Source organism: Phragmites australis, chromosome 6, assembly GCF_958298935.1.
Source record: "Phragmites australis chromosome 6, lpPhrAust1.1, whole genome shotgun sequence".
Lineage (NCBI taxonomy): Eukaryota > Viridiplantae > Streptophyta > Magnoliopsida > Poales > Poaceae > Phragmites > Phragmites australis.
Window position 1 is genome coordinate 34,528,496 of NC_084926.1, and position 16,249 is coordinate 34,544,744.

Genomic DNA, 16,249 nt, shown 5'->3' on the forward strand with positions numbered 1-16,249 from the left:
ACGATATATAGATGATTCTACTAACTATTGGAGTCTATGGCGTAGCATAACACAGCACAGCAACCACAAACCTAACATACACTCACCCTATATAGTCTACATCTATTGCAATGCTACTCTCGATCAAGGGGTCACCCTGCAAAAACAACCCCAAAAGATTTATTCAGTTGAAATGATGGGCTTGTCAAATTTTGGATCATGCATGGAGCTAGATCGATGGGGACAAGTATGGCGAGCAAGCAAACAAAAGAATGAAACAAAACCGCACGCTAGATTTACCTAAGGTCAAGATCTCGATGATGCACCTAGCTAGCTGCTCCTAGATTCAATTTCCTTGCAGTACGCACTGCTACGTGCAATTGATCAATCACAAAACGTCACGGGAAACATGCTGGTAACGAGAGGCCAACGGTGCATGACACGCTCGGTCTTTTCCCCGACAGCTACACCGGCCAACCGCCGTCGTCGTGCTTGGATCCCATCTGTTCGAACTTACGTACAAACACTACACCACGGCGGCGATCGAGGAGTCCACATGCCGGTGGTCGCGTACGACCGCCGCGCCGGAGACGATATCTCTGCGCCCGGTCGAGACAAAACTGCATCAACTCGCCGTGCTGTTCGATTGCAGGTGTACCGTGTACGCACTACGCATGCATGCATATGCATGGCTGCAGACGACTGCAGCTGCCGGCAGGAGGCGGGGACGACAACGACGCATCATACATGCGTGCAGGTTGCAGATGCACGGCGCGCGCGCGCGCGCGCGGAATTCTAGGCCGGGATACATCGACGCATGCACACCGCGGGATCGGTCGGTCGCGGTGTCGATGTGGAGGCCGCGTGCATGTGCGTGGAGGCGAGCGCAGGGCAGGGCGTGGCGGGACGCGCATGGAAGCGAGCCGGCGGCGGGGCATGGCGCCATGCACGTAAGGCCGGCGGCTACAAGCCGGCCGGGGGGGGGGGGGGGGGCGTGGCTGCGCAAGCCTTTCCTTGGCCCACGACCACCATTAGATTGATCCATGCATGCGCGTTCGTGAAATACCCACAAGTTGTACTGATGTGAGCGTGGCAATGCTATCCGAGGGGGCCGAATTCGAACAGTACTTACATATATACTTACACAATGTGTAACTGAATTTCCTTAAATCTGCATCCATTTGATCTAGATCCAACAGCTCCCTATATCTCCCCCTCCTACTATCATGATTCCAACAGCTTTCCTTCTTCCTCCCCGCTACCCGCCAAACAGCACCTCCTCCAGTGTCCTGACAACTCGTTTGCAAACTCTGTGGGAACAGATTTGGTGAAGAGGGGGATTTGGCGGTAGAGACTAGGAGCAAGGGCGCGGCTCAACCGAAAGGCGATGGTGATGCCCGTGTGTCACTGGCCGGAGGAGAAGGTAGCCGGCAGAGAAGGGGGAGTGGATCCGAGTGCACCGATCCTGGAGAACAATCCAATCTTGATAAATTTGAAATCCTAGAATTTATATGATAGATGCGGATCCGACTTACAAATTGCTCAGTGGAGTGATGGATCCAAACAAAAATTTGGTTGAACAATTTCTGTGTCCGAGGATGTAAGGAACGAGCTGCAAAACCCGCTTGACTTATCTGATTTTCATGTTCTACGTGTTTTTGGTTTTTTTAAGTTCCATACTGACCAATATTACTTCCAAATTACATGTAAATTCATAAATATCTTCAGAAAGTTTTTGGCAGAGTAATACTGAGAGAAAGAAAAATCAAATGTTGCGACAAAACATATATATCACACATTATTTTTCACATTTTCAAATAGATACCAGCGGGTGCATATGGTCTCAAGAGTTTAGTGTTTTTATAAATTTATATCAATATACACTAATAAAATCGTACTCTTATGAAAGCCTTTTAAAGACAAATCTAATGATATAATTATTGTACAATAAATCTTGATTACTTTGAAATTAATAGCCAAACTTTTGAAAGTTTGATGGTACAGCCAATTCTAGGACAGCAAATACAAAAGAACCGAAGGAGTACCTACGTGCCAACCATCACTAGATTGCACACGCAGTTACGAGTGAAAGCGCCTAAGAATTCCATGAAACCATCCTCTCTCACACTTGGTGGTGCTCATTTCACGGTATGGTCAAGTCTTCCCTTTCCTTTAGGCCCCAAAAGCTAGAGGGGTGAAAGCGGATTGGATATAGATGGATATAGTTGATTCTATATCCTATCTTACTACCTCATAAATTTATATTAGTGACATGTGATAACCCTCATTAGTGACAGGTATTTTACCCGTTATTTTTAACACGTTACTAATGTGAACTCATTAGTGATGAGTGACACACATTAGTGATGGGTCGGGTTCAGACTTGGGTCAAGTCTAAACCCGTCACTTATAACTGCATATTAGTGACAGGTCGGATCCAGACCTAGTCACTAATGTGTGTTTAAAAAATAAAAAAAAATTCAGATCGGGTTCAAATTCAAAATGTAAGTTCATATGTTCCGGTTCAAAACTGCTCATACTCTATTCCCACGGCAACACATTAACAAAATGGATTGGAGTCTCAAAATCTCACAGATACTTCTTAAGATGATGCAGGATCAAACAGAATGATAAATCCTTCTACAACACTACTACTCAAAACTTATAACTAGATTGCGTGATTACTGTAACACGCCGAGCCACTTTGAGAAGATCTCAAACCCGGTGTAGTCGCTATCTGAGATCATGGTCTTGTACCATGCCTTTCCAGCAGCCTTGACCTTGGCAGCCTCTTGCGGAAACAAACAGTAGAAAATGTTTGTTACCATGATTATAAGAGAAATGGCATACCCATTGGACAAATGATCAGTATATGACATACGGAAGGGAAGGTTACTAATTAAAACAAAGTCAAGACAAGAATGTCCAAAACATAAAGAACTATTTGATTGAGCAGATTATCTAAAAGCTAGGGAATAATTGGACAGGGAGGTTTGCTCTGTAGATATTTCGGATCACTACAACAGAACTGGTTATCCATATCGGGTCATCAGTGCCGGCTAGGCCAGAATCGACACTGATGAAGTATCGGTATCGGTTCATAACATCTTGCACTCGATCTATGATTGAGTCGGGTTGAACTGACACTGATACTCAGTATCAGTGCCGGTTTTTAGAACAAACCGGCATTGATACTTCATCACCGACTGGTAATCATGAACCGATATTGATAGTATCAGTGTCGGTTCGTGTTACCGTCCAACACTGATAATTTGAATGGACCCGAATTTACAGAGGAAAAGTGAATAAACATCCACATCCGCTTGGCCTTATCTCCACACCTCTCACACACCCTCGAACTCCTCTTCTCCCTGTCCTATCTTGCTCTATCCTTGATCTTGTCTTTCTCTCTATCCTCTCTCTCTCTCTCTCTCATTGATCTCCTCCCTCGTGGTTGTGGCGACGGCCTTCTTCGCCCGTGCCTCCTCTGAATGACGGCCTCTTCATCGCCCGTGCCCCTCTACTGCTCTGCCATGGTGGCCTCCTCTGCGACCATGGCGTTGTCGCTCACGCAGATCTGGCTGGGTGAAGCGAGCGGTGGCCCGCGGTGGTAGAGGACATGTGGTGCGGCAACTGCGGAGGAAAGGGGCACGGCGACAGTGGAGGCGAGCTTGGTCTCCCCAACGCCGGTGGCTGCATGTGGCGCAGTGACAGTGGGGGCGAGCGTGCAACAATGACGATAGTGGACAATGACTCATCCACAACAGGTCCAGGGCATAGGCAACATTGCCCATGACGGTGGCCCTCCCCCACGCGAGCTGTAGTCGAGGGGGGACGCTGGGTTGCCCCGCACGCCGCACCTACCCTTCGTCACCGACGTTGTAGTCGATGGAGCTCGAGGTGCCGTCACCGAAGAGGTACCTGGTGGGCGCGGCGATCATGATGGCCGGCGTGTTGCTCCCACTGGCCTATATGATCTTCTGTAGAAAGCGCTCCCCGTCTTCTGCCGCTGCCACCACAATTGGGCCCTCTTCATTCTCAAGCAGATATAGGTGTGCTCTGCCTCTCTTACTCCACTTATTGTGATGTATGAACCACGATCTGATTATGATTTGCATGCTTTAATCTGGGATGGATGTTGCCACTTATTCTAAAAAAGAAGAAGATAGACTGATCATTTCTTCTTCATTTTGGCAGTGTAGTACCTTCTTAGTTCGTTCCGAAGCACCCTGAACTATAAGCTTGATGATGTAGGTCTGTCTCAAGTTGGCGAGTGAATACATGTAAATATTGTATCATGTAAATATGTGTATTGAATAATGTAAATGCTGTGAACAAGCTGCATACATGCTGAATTCATTTTTATTTCTAAAATATGAGCTTTTTTGGCCCTATAATATGTATCAGTACCAGTTGCTATTAGGAACCGACACTGATATTGATACTATCAGTGCCGGTTCTCTGTTAGGAACTGGCACTGATGATCTATGATTATTAGTGCCGGTTCAAAAACCGTCACTGATGGTATTTTTGAACCGGCACTGATGACTATTTCTGTAGTAGTGGATTTTAATTGAAATCTCAATTAAGACTTAATGAATTCTAGTAATCTATGTTCCAAATGCTGCTAGTTTAAAACTTTAATCTCAACATGTATTCTAGTAAGTTGTAGTCCAAATGCTACCATTTTAAACACTACCCTCAACATGCAGCATAAGCTAGCAAACTAGACATTATACAGAAAACCCCCATGAGCTTGCATAGTCTCCCAAGTACCATGATTTATCTCTAACAAAATGATGAAAGACCTAGTTATTACTCAGAGGTATCTCTGCACATATATATTTGATGGTACAACTTACATTATATCAATGAACAACAATATATTTCATGGTACAACTTACATTATATCAATGAACTGCAGTTAACCCCAACAATATAGAAATTCATGGAACATTTTGAGCAGCATTTGAAACTAGATCAACTAAACACCATATACACTAATAGAACTTAAATTCCAAAACTGGTATCATATAGGAGTACTACACGATACTACAAAACATCATATAGATCCTATAAGTGGTCAAGTTTATAACATTCACATCACAAATGGAGGGGAGGAAGAAAGGGTTATACCGTGCTGAGCTTGGTCCTCTTGGAGTCAAGCTTCTCCTTCCTGGCCTTGACGTGAGCAGCCTCAGCAAGGGTGGCCATCTTGTAAGCAGTGCCGAAGTAGGGGTTGAGCTTGAGCACGACAGCCATGTTCTTGAGCGGGTTCTTCTCTTCTCCCTGCGCTTCACTTCCTTGTTGAGTGGCTTCACCACAGACTGCACCTCGTCAGATTTGATGGTTGATGATCCTGCCTAGGTCAGCGTTGGTCATCTTGGGCCTCGACAGCACAAAGCCCTTCTTCTTCTGCGAAGCACATCAAGGGATCCATACACCTCCTCAAGCTTCTTGAACGTGCTCTCGGTCCAGATCACAAAGCGCTAGAGGTGGCCACCGGGGGCGAGGTCGAGCAGGTTAAGGCGCCCAACATTGGCGACATCCACACCGGGGAGGTTGCGGAAGGCCTTGACGATCTTGGAGCCCTCAATGCTGTAGACGATGAGCAGGCCTTGCGGTTGATGTAGCGGCGGTTGCGCATCTTACCCTTGCTAGTGTGGATGGTGACGGAGTCCTTTGCCTTCTCAGCGTCAGCATCAGTGCCGATCTGCTTGGGATCTTGAGTGCCTGAGAGGTCTTCTCATTGGACTCCATCGAGTCAGAGATGACAAAGGGGGGGGGGGGGCTCGGGAACGGTGTAGCATCTAGGCCCCTAAGAAAAAGGTAAGGGTTTCGATGATTAATGACAACCATATCATTGTGACTAACATTTCAGCTTTTAAGGAACAAAGAAAGACTTAATTGTCAATGGTGACTTTACACTCTTGCCCATTAAAAGAGTTATGTGATAATCAGAGGACCGGAACGTGAAGGATAAGGATCTTCTAGATCTAAGTGTCACAAGGAGATGAAGGACACTTAGAGTAGTATAGGTTCTTTTTAATCTTAGTCTTTTGACCGTACTATAAAGAGGGGCTAAGAGTTGTAGCTTGACTTAGGAGAGTCTAGACATAGTCGATGCACACTTGTGACTTTCCATTACTAGGTTAACCTCAGAAAATCATTGGTTCCAAATCTCGAAGGTAGAACTCAAAATTGCTCTGAAATAGATAAAATCAGCAAAATTTCAGTTCACCGGATGATCCTCTGATGTCAGAGTGAGTTCGCCGGAGTAAATTCCTAAGAGTTATGACTTGAAAAATTGTTGAAGACCACGCCGGATAGTCCGGTGTTCGATAGGTGAAATCACCAGATAAATAGAAAGCCATGAAGTCCAGAACAAATTCTATACACTAGATAGTCCGGCGTAGCAAAGATGATCACCGGATGAATTTTTACAGAGAGGTTGTAAACTATCATCTGGCCCATTTTAATGCACCGGATGATCCGCTGTAGGTCAGGATTAATCACCGGAGTTTTAACGGCTAATGGAACAGTTAACGGCTATTTTGTCAGAATTATTAGCATCGGATATTCCGGTGTGAAGCGTGTTATTCACACCGGACCTTCCGGCGTTAAGAAAAATTCTGGGTTGTTAGGCAACGGCTAATTTTCGATCCATAGCCTATAAATACCCAACCATTTGGACCTCTCTGGTGCTCTTGCGACCCTGTAGCAGCTCATACACTTAGTGTGCCATTTAGAAGCAAAAGAGAGAGCACTTGTGTCCATTCTAAGTTCCTAATTGAGGATTAAGGACTTCTTTGAGTGCTTGAAGAGTAACAAGTGTGCATCTAGCTGTTGTCTAGGCTTGGTCTTTGTTAAGTGAAGCTTGAGGCTTGTTACTTTTGGTGGTTGGCAACACCTAGACGGTCTTGGTGATTGGAGGATTTCTCGGTGAGCTCTTGGAGGAATTGTGGGAGCCCCGAAAAAAGAGGATGTACTTGATTTGATACCCGCCAATTCGGAGATGGAGAAGGGGTAATCAAGAGGGAGCACTTGAGCCTTGGTGACTCAAGGGGGAGCGACATCCTTGGTGGATGCTCCAACGAGGACTAGGGGGAAGTGCCAACTTCTCGAAACCTCGGGAAAAAATTGGTGTTTTCTTCTCCAACTCTTTACTTTCTTGCATCTTATTTTGAGCTTTGTTATTATTGCAAGTTCTTCTTAGGAATTGTCTTTCTTAGTTAATTCTTGCTTGGTTAGCTATCTTGTACTAGTTAAAATTCCTTATTTGCGTTTCTTTTAAATTTTATTTGGTCAAGCGGTAGTTAATTAAAAAAAAATTTAATATCCCAATTCACCCCCCCTCTTGGGCTATTCGATCCTTTCAAACGGTCTCGATGCGATGGCCCCAGGGTCAATGCGGTGGCTGCTTGACTCGTGCATCGTGCTGCCACACGCCGCTAGGGTGACACCACATGCCCTGGATCTCAGCCACGCGCCCTGGATCTCGAGCACTGGATCTCGGTCACACGCCATGGATATCGGCCAGGCGGTGGAAGGAGACAAGGTTCACACGGAGGCCTGCCGCAGCGAGATCCGGGAGCAGCACAAGCGTGGCTGGAGCCTTATCCCCCCGCCAGAGCCCGAGACCGAGCCCACCGGATCCCTCCCTCCTTCACTGGCTAGCCAGCTAGCTCGCTCAGGAGTGAAGCGGGCTGTGGCGGAGACGCAGAGGGGGGACAGAGCAGCGAGGAGGATGGGCGCGCCTACCCCGCGCGTGAGGGGCTCTAGTGGTGGAGGAAGATGGCGGTTCGGTGGAGGAAGGGAGGTGGCATCTAGGCGAGCGGAGGGAGCAAGCGGGGATGAGGTGACAGCGCCCGCGAAACAGAGGGGGTGGGGGAACCCTATCCCTAATCGCCGCTCGCGCCCCTTTTATAAGTCGTGCTCCGTGGGCCACCGTGGGATCAATGTGGCAATGCGCTACGACCCAGGTTGTTTTAAGCCAGAACCAAAATTCTTTTACGATTCATATTAGTGATGGTTGTTGTAAAGACATCCATCCTAATAACTAGTACATCAATGAAGGGTACTAACTAGATCCGTAACTACTATCATTAATGATGGGTCAATTTGAGACCTGTCGCTAATGAGATGTCATTAGTGATGAGTAAGATACATATTTTAGCCCGAGGGTCACATTAGTGATGGGTCCTCATAGGACATTAGTGACGCATACTGAGCAGTCGTCACTAATATGGTGTCTCCTTTGTTGGTTTCTTACGTAGCGTCCCATATTTTCTCCTTGGGTTCGGAGTCGGATACGGGTAGTGCTTAATATAGGTATAGATACAGATAGTCTCGATCACAGATATAGATCGATATAGATCAAATATGTGACGAGTCCAGTCACGAATATTTATTCAGATATTAAGTAAAAGCAACAACCATATATATCACATATGTTATGATTGTTCGACCATTCCATGTATTAAAACTCAACTACAATAGAGTTCCAACAAGCAAATCAACAATATACTCACATGAAAGGAATTATGTTAGAGCAAAATCGGAGAAGTTATGAGTGCCTAATATGCTGGATAAAGTTTCTATTAATTATTTGGACATACTAATAACTTCAAATGAAAAACGTATCAACTAAAAACTTGTAGATCTAATCGAGAGCTACAATTTTCATATAATGATTGTCTCCATCCGACTCCATATGAAAAAGTTACAAGCTTCGGAAGATAGATTCAGATAACTATTGGATAGTCTTCGGATATATCCGATTTTATTATCGGATATCCGATATCCAATAGATACCTAGGTCCCTATATCCGATACAACTATTTGAGTTCCGATCCAATATCCGGGATTTCTTTCAGATATCCAATATTCGAGATCCGATTAGCATATAAATCAGATCAGGCAATTGGGTGGGCGGAAAAAATCCATCCCATTTTTACCCCTACCAAAAGCAAACATAATCTCTATACAGTGATGGGTCACGCTTAGAGCTGACCAAATGGGCTGGGCCAAATAGGCTGACATGCAGCCTGGTACTGTGGGCACGGCCAAAGCACGATATGACCTATTTATAATCGTGTCGGGCTGGTACAGCACGACGGGTTAGGTTGTGCCTAGGCCGGAACCACGGCACGTACAGCACAGCCCACGGCATGTCCGGCACGGCCTAACCCATTAACAACGATCGGCACGACACGACTTTGGGTAATCGGACTAGAAGTAGTAGTACAGCACGCCAACACTACAACAACATGCAACCATACAAGTGCAACAACATAGCGTCAAGCCTCAAGCATCAACAACTCAGTGTAGGGCAGCCGTATGGTGTGCTCATGCCTGCCTACTTGCTCAGCTACTCTCATATGCAACAGTGCTCAAAGGGATGGGACATGGTCATATGAGAGCTCAAAGGCAATAGTGCTCATGTCTCTTTGCTCTTTCACACACAGTCTCACCCTCTCACTCTCTCTCACATGCAACAGGGATGGTCGGATGGGACATGGGAGCTAAGAGGTTTGGAGCTTGGCCTATAAATAGCCCACTACACCTATCCACTCACCACGGCCATACATCTCTATCTTTCTATCTCTCTTTTGCTACTAGCTAGCTACTTCAATAAATCAATTCTATTCATGGATCAAGACACCAAGGACTTACAGGTATGATCATCAATATGATAATATTTTGAGAAGATTACATAGAAATAGACAGAAAAGATATAAAATTTGCTAAGTGTAATATATACCACAGTAATAAAGCAGTAATAAAGATATATGCATGCATGAACAGGTGGAAAGCATATCGACGTTGAATTTCTCAAAGGAACCAAAACAATTATGGTCAAAATGCAAATGAAGCGGCTGACATTGCACGCATGCATGAACAAGAGGAAAGGAATAGGGGGGCGTGCCATAAAAGGAAGAGGAAGAGGTCGCTCGATCACTCGTAGCGCGGCGGGTCACGTGTTGATGGGGTCCAAAAGCGAAGCATATCGACGTTGAATTTGTCGTACAATGATTGCTGTCACGAACAAGCTCGTAACAATTTCGTAAAAATCAATATGTATATATATCCTCTTATACACGCGGCATGCCGCACTACTGGATATATCATTTCACATTTTGAGTAGTCGTCCCTTTTGTTCAGCCCCTCAAAGTGTATCAACGTACGCAATGCACGTAGTGGAAGGTGTAAAGGTGTCTCTCTTTCTCTCTCTGATGGGCGGCGACGACGAGATAGCTCATTCCTTCGCTGCGTTCCATCATGCTCATCGGCATGCGTTGACGGTCGATCGGCTCCATCCACTGCTATCCTCCCTTTGACGTTGCTTCACGTCTGATCTATCGATCGAGCCAACAATTTCTTTTTGACGGAGAACTATTTCAGACCGTGTAGAAAACACGCATGCAGCAACTACAGACGTTCATTCCATCATGGCACTGAAAACGAGAGATCGCTTTTTACATGGTCGGATCCAGTAGTGTCACCAGGTGGGCCGGGCCTGAAAATTTCGGAAATTAGCGGGCCACAGCCAAGTGCTAGTAGCAAAGAAGCCCAGCCCACATGCACAACTAGGCAACTCCACAAGAGCCAAGTCCAACGACGGCGTAAGCCCAGTCGCCGTAGCTGCGCAACACAACCACACAACACTTTTGCTCGCCCTTGCCCTAGTGGCGCACCCATCACCCTCGCCGGCTCGCCCGGCACCCTCGCCCTTGCCACCTTGTGCCTGATGCCCTCACCCAGTCAGCAATCGCCTTACTAGTCGGTTGCCACCTTGCCTTGATGGCTTGCCCTGCCAAGGCATCACCCACTGGTCAGATCGGCGCTGCCTCGGTGAGGGTAGGGCACAGGGCGTAGGCGGGCAGCGACGGCGTGCATGGCCGACACGGGTGGGTAGCTCCGCAACAACATGCAGGGGCATGCAGAGGCAGTGAACATTGTCGAGTCGATGCCGCAATTAACTCCTTGTACCTCACGGCGGTAATCGCCTACAACATCTTTTGTTTGTACTACTGTAAAAAGGCATAAGAGTGCCGGTTAAAAAACGGCATCAGTGCTGGTTTTTTAACCGGCACTCTTTACTAGGCACTGATAGTCAGCAACTATTAGTGCCGGTTCATACCTCCAACCGACACTAAAAAAGCCAAAAAAATAAACAAGCTGGCTCTTTCGAGCCAGCTCGATTGTCGCTCCTGCCGCCACCACCGCCGTCATCACTGCCGAATCCAATGGTTCGCAGGCCGCCCTCCCTGCAGACAAACGCAGCACGTAGGCCGCGAACACACACACACACATACATGCGCGTGGCATGAAGGCCAGCAGCACAGAATAGAAAACCACCTGCATAGAAGTCGACGACCATCCTGAGATCGTCATCGCTGTCACCTCAGACGCTACTATCAAGGTCGTTGTCCCGAAGCCATTGTCAACCACCATCTGCGCCAGGGCAACCTGCCACCACATGACGGGCCGCCACCTCCTTCTTCGCTTCCAGCTACCGAAGCGCAAGGGCCCTTTCCTTCACTCGCACCGGACCGGATTTGGCCACACTCCGCCCCGATCTGCTAGCCCTGTAACTGCACGGCGAGGCTGTCGCCCTCCTTCCTCATCCCCAGCCATCGAATCAACCAGGGGAGCCCGTCACTACGCACAAGGCTCATCGAAGGAAGCCGCGTCCCCGAGCTTCGCCACCCTACTGGTTCCTCAGACGACTGAGAGAGAGAGGAGGACGGTGGAGAGAGGAGGCAGTGGGGAACGAGAGAGAGGGAGAGAGGAGGCAGTGGGGAACGAGAGAGAGAGTGAGAGAGAGAGAGAGAGAGAGAGAGAGAGAGAGAGAGAGAGAGAGAGAGAGGAGATCGAGACTCCGGCGCTGTGTGGATAAGAGTCCATCGAGAAAGAACATCCTGAGAGCCGGACGTGTGTTTGAGCCAAAGTTAGATTGCATCAAAATTTTAGGTACAAATGATATATCAATGCTGGTTGAACCGGCACTAATAGTCCGTTTGGTGAGCCAAAACTAGATTCAACCAAAATTTCAAGTCCGGACTTAGTTTTAGTGCCAGTTCGTAGCTAGGATCGGCACTGATACTGACTATTAGTGTCGGTTTATAACACGAACCGATACTGATAGTTGGTATCAGTGCCAGTTCTTAACGGCTCAATCACTGTTCGCACGTGGGAGGTTAAGAATCGGCACGGTGCCGGTTTGTAACACGAACCAGTACTGATAGTTGGTATCAGTGCCGGTTCTTAACGGCTCAATCATTGTTCACGCGTGGAAGGTTAAGAACAGGCACTGACACCTCTTCAGTCATGGTTTTTATTCAACCGGTACTGATGGGGCGCTATTTATGGCATGTTCTGTAGTAATGTTAGTTACATATATTTGTTCCCCTGTGCTTCCACGCTCACCCATGCTTCTGATCTGGAGTAGAAATTAGTTTTAGGCCTTACTTCAAGCATTTGTGTGATTTTTTTGGGGCGAGTTTTCATGGCTAGACTGTGTCTATGTTGATCTGGATTGCTCCTATCCAATAATCATGTATATGCTAATCCCTTGCTTATGTAGGCATCGTTGCAGCTTTGCCTCCAATTTGGATGTCACTAGGGAGAATGTGTTTCTATGTGCCACCAGCCCGCCACATTGGCCAGGAAGTAAAGATATCTAAAAAGAGGTACTGTATCCACTGGACATCCGTTGCCTAGCACCATGTAAGCATAAAACTTTGATCTATTCATCAAACTGGCAACCCTAGTGCATGAACACACACAATGTAGAAGTGTGAGAACACACATAAGCTCGGGGATGCCATTAGTGATCGATGAGGTGATGTTGATGAAGTCTAGTGGTCATTGACGGTGATCGCCGGCATGACGAAGCAATCGGTGTAGATGATGTAGTGGTGGCCGACGTGTAGCTGGTGAAGACGTGCAGGTGGTGAACCGGCAATGACCTTCGCTCCGTTTTAACGCGTGTGTTAGGATCGGACTAGGAGTTTAGATGTGCGGGGCAAGGCTAGTCCTCATGGGAACGATAGATCCCGTGAGGTGTCGACTCTCCCTTATTATATGCACGCTACACGGGAACAAGACCACAACCAAAGTAGGTTGTGTCCCTGATCAGGGCGCGAGGGTGGAGTTTGAGCTCCCCTTTTCTCTCGGGTGTAGTTAGGATATGTTAGCCCGAGATCAAAATCCAATATTCTCTCCCTTGATCGTAAGGCTAACATCATAAGCCCACTCTCAATGAAACAACAAACTAAGGCAAAGCGTTACAACGGCTAATGAAATACCAATGAAACTCAAATACCTATAGTGTACCACTCCATCTCAAAATGGAAATTTGTTATGCTACAGGGAGTTAGTTTGCTTTATGGTCCTCTTATCTAGAATCATAAGCTTTCCAATAACCCCATGTTGGCAACATGATCACAAAAAATATGAGGTGGTAAGCTTTTAGTGAGCAGATCTGCAAGTATTGACTTATTGCTTATATGATTAACACTGATTGTTTGATACTAGATTCTATCTTTCACAACATGATACTTAATGTCGATGTGTTTAGCAGCACCACTCGATTTCTTATTACTTGTATAGAAAATTGTGGGTTAATTATCACAGTATAATGTAAGTGGTTTTGAAATGCTGTCTACCACTCCTAATCCCAGGATAAAATTCTTAAGCTATACATCATGTCCGGTAGCCTCATAACATGATACAAACTCAGCTTGCCTCGTTGATGATGCCATAAGGATCTATTTGGAGCTTTTCCACGAGATAGCTCCTCTAGCGAGCGTGAAGATAACTTGACGTGAATTTCTTAGTATCCACACACCCCGTAAAGTCTGCATCCGAATAACCAACAACTTCAAGGTTATCGTATTTTTTAAAAATGAGCATGTAGTGCTTAGTGCCTTGCAAATAGCGAAGGACTTCCTTAATGGCTTTCCAGTAGTCTGATCCTGAATTTGACTAATATATGCCAAGCATCCTGGTCACAAAAGCTAGGTCAGGGCGCATACATACTTGAGCATAATGCTTCTGATAGCTGGAGTATAAACAACCGACTTCATCTAATCAGCTTCATATTGGTTCCTCGTACATTAAAATGTCCCAAACTTATTGCCCTTAACAATAGGAGCAGGCGAGGTAGAACACTTATACATATTGTATTTCATCAGTACCCTATCTATGTATGCCTTTTGAGACAAACCTGATACTCCTTTGGAACTATCTCAGTGAATCGAAATACCAAGAACGTAAGAACCTTCATCGAGATCCTTCATATCAAAATTAGACGAAAGAAATCTCTTGGTCTTAAACAGCATTTCCTTATCGCAATTGGCCAATAAGATATCATCCACATAAAGAACTAAGATGATAAATTTTCCCATTTTGAACTTAACATAAATGCAGTTATCAATTTCATTTTCCTTAAAGCCAAAGTTTTTAATGAACTTATCAAACTTGTGATCCGACTACCTAGATGCTTGCTTTAGACCATAAATTGATTTGCTTAAGGTGACATCCTATATGTTCCTTGCCTTCGATGACAAAACATTCCTGTTGATCCATGTAAACATTTTCTTCCAAGACACCATTAAGGAATGTTGTCTTTACATCCATCTGATATAGTTCTAAATCATAATGAGCCACAAATGTCGTAATAATTCTAAAGGAATCTTTAGTTGATACATGAAAGAAAGTTTCATTATAGTCAATCCCTTCTCTTTGCGAGAAGCCTTTTGCTACGAGCCTTTTATTAAACCTTTTGATGTTCCCCTTAGAGTCATGCTTGGTTTTATAGACCCATTTACAGCCTACTGTTTTGGCTCCATTGGGAATTTCTACTAGGTCTCATACATCATTATCGCTTAAAGACTTTAATTTGTTCTTCGTGGCATTAAGCCACTCAGATGAATATTCACTCATCATGGCCTCTTTATACGAGTTGAGATTATCTGCCTTCCTTATGTCATTAACATACTCATTCATATAGACCACATAATCATTCGAGATGACAGGTATCCTGTCACGTTTTGATCTCCTGATCGGTTCATTAGACACTACAGGACTAGGACTTGGTACTACAGGGGATTGCTGAGGCTCATCATTAGGAGCATCATTAGGAATTTCAGAGATCTCAATAGGGGGTGCACTTTTGTTATTTTCTACTGAAGTTGCAACCACCTGGTGCGCAGGAATATAGGTCTCTTGGATCAGTGGTGCAGAAACATAAACCGGCTTCTCCTTGAGATTAAGTTCACTGGGTTCCAGATCCCTGTTCTCAAGAAACACATCATGTCCTGTTTCTACGAACTTAGTGATTCTATCTGGACAGTAAAAGCGATACCCCTTCGATCTTTCAGGTACTTGATAAAGTGATAACTAACTATCTTAGAATCTAATTTCCCAATATGTGAGTTAAATACTTTAGCTTCAGTAGGACGACCCCACACACGTAAGTACTTCAAAGTGGGCTTTCTCCCAGCCCATAATTCGTAAGGTGTTTTTGGATTTGATTTACTGGGAACTCGATTAAGAATGTGTGTGGCTGTCTTGAGTGCCTCCATCCACAATCCAACTGGCAAACTAGAATAACTGAGCATACTTCGCACTATGTTCATAAATATGTGGTTTCATCGCTCAACTACCCCATTTTATTGAAGTTCACCAGGTGTAGAATATTGGGCTACTATGCTACTTTCCTGAAGGAATTTGACAAAAAGACCAGAGATTTGTCCGTAAGGGGCATGTCTCTCATAACACTATCCCCCTCAATCTAATCTCACTACTTTAATCTTTAGGTTGTGCTAATATTTTACCTCAACCTTAAAAATCTTGAATTTATTAAGAGACTTAGATCGATCCTTAATGGGGTAGATGTAGCAGTAACGGGAGAAGTCATCAGTGAAGGTAATGAATGAATTAAAACAATCCAACAATGTCATAGGAGAAGGACTGCAGATATCCGTATGAATTAATTCTAAAAGTCCTGTGCTCCGAGTGGGCCCCTTCTTTATCCGCTCAACATATTTTCGTTTAATGCAATCTATGTAGTGATCAGAGTTAGAGAAGCTAAGGGTTGGAGAATATCTTCCTTAATGAGATGCTTCATTCTCCCCCCTTGAAATGTGGCCTAAACGATAATACCATAGTTTCAAAGAAGTCTCATCATTTGCACTCCTCTTCCTCTTGTTACTTACATCACAGACATTCAAAGATACATGAGATTTATTCAGATGAAGTA

At 45.3% G+C, this 16,249-nt stretch overlaps 1 pseudogene; it reads right to left on the reverse strand.

Annotated features, from left to right (window-relative positions):
* Positions 1-2,660: 2,660 nt before the first annotated feature.
* LOC133923160 (large ribosomal subunit protein uL4z-like) lies at positions 2,661-7,506 on the reverse strand (annotated as a pseudogene).
* Between the last annotated feature and the right edge of the window lie 8,743 nt (positions 7,507-16,249).